Genomic DNA, 1,882 nt, shown 5'->3' on the forward strand with positions numbered 1-1,882 from the left:
ATGCTCTTAGGTAACAGGTGCTCTTATTGACACAGAGCTGTCAAAGTGAAAGAAAATCGAGCTTGTCGAGTGTCCATAGAGAGAATCAGCCTTGCCAAAGCATACATCTAATTGAAAATCCTTAAATTACCCAATCAATTTTTTTGCATCATCGGAATCCGTATTCCCCTTGGTATGGTTGGTTTATGGTTGCTATACGCGGCTTCTTAAAGTACTAAGAGACGGCCATGTTGAACACCTTTGTGACTAACAGAAATTCTACTAACAGGCCTTGCCGTATTGACAATTGGCAAGTTTCTATGATCTCCTTGGATCAAGAGCTATCTCCTTGAGATATTGAAGCCTTGCCAGTTGACCTTGCTTTTGTAGCAAAAGTTAACCTCTTGGAAAACTTTGAGAATATTAAATCATACATAAAGCTAAAAAATCATGAAAATTAGAAAATCTCAAGCCTGATAATCGTACTTAGTCAAGGTGCTCTGACCTTGCATGGGGATAAGCCGTGCTTCTTATCGAGACCGGTTCTTACTCAAGCCTTGCTTGACTGTGGTCGTCAAATCAATCTCTGTGGTCTTTGCTAATCATATCTTTGAGTGCTTATATTGCACAATGATGGAAAAACTTCCATGGTAGCACACATGTCCGTTGCATGCCATATCAATAGAGTACATTTGCAATAAAAATAAAAATCAATTGCGTACCGTAGAACTTGAATGAATTTCAATCAAGCAAAGAACCTTGTGAATCCATACATTTTCTCCACATTTCCAATGAGAGAGAGACCTTGCAAGCCCGTCGGATCTTGGTTGCCGACAATGGGTTGATCATGACCATTGCCAATTACATTGGTTGCCTTACAAGCACAAGCCTTGCATGTACCCACATTCCTTGAATGCTATGCAACCTTGCCTTTGCATCAAACTTTAACTTTCAAAGAGATCTCCATAGAATCCCGATGATCATGGTGTTAGTCAAATTTTCATTAAAATGCCGTGCACATCTTGTAGTTCCCCCGACTCAGGAACACTACTCCGAACCTTTCGGATGCTTGTTGTATTCAACTTGTTGTACTGCTATGTAACCTTGCTTATCATCTAATTTTGATGCATAAGAGTATCGATTGAGAACGGTTTGTAACTACCTAAGGACCCTCGTAAGACAAGTGAACTAGCCGTGCTAATTGATTTGTCAAATTAGGAAGAAAAGTCAATATGGAACTGCTATGAGTTGCCATCCAATACGATCGTCATTCAACAACTTCAATTGCTTTGAAAACTTTAGAAAATTCTATAATTTTCTACAAAATCACAAAATTCCAGCCACATTTGACCTCTTAACAAACTACCCTCGATTCGAATGGCGTACTTTGCCTTGGTGGCTTAGGATAATTGTTGAAGGGTGTGTGTCTGAAGTGGGAACGCACCCTTAGTTGTAATTGGATAGGCCTTGGAGGCCTTGGGCACTCCCATATAAAAACACCTCCGAAAAAATGTGGTGATGGTGGGCCCACAACGATGCCGAAGAGAGCAAGAGAGATGGCGGCCGCTGCACTGCTTGGCTCAGGTTGCCATAGAGACAAACTCTAGTCCTCAAGTCGACGCAAACCCATCGAGCGTCTGAGGCCACTCCCCCTGTTAAGCATCCCTGCACACGGTCGAGAGTTGCTTCATCCTCGCCTGCCAAGCTTCCATACCCACGGTGCATGCATGCAAATGATGCAAGTGTATAGAGACCATGCCCCTTGTGAGGCTCTGAAACCGATCTAAGACCAAAGGATGGTCCGACATAACGATATCCTCCCAACCTCCCTACTTATAGCCCTTGGCCTGACATTGACACATGCACATACTCTCAAAGATGTGTGGATGGTGCATGAACTTGT

This window comes from Adiantum capillus-veneris, chromosome 8 (assembly GCF_014529385.1).
Source record: "Adiantum capillus-veneris isolate H3 chromosome 8, ASM1452938v2, whole genome shotgun sequence".
In the NCBI taxonomy this organism is placed as follows: domain Eukaryota; kingdom Viridiplantae; phylum Streptophyta; class Polypodiopsida; order Polypodiales; family Pteridaceae; genus Adiantum; species Adiantum capillus-veneris.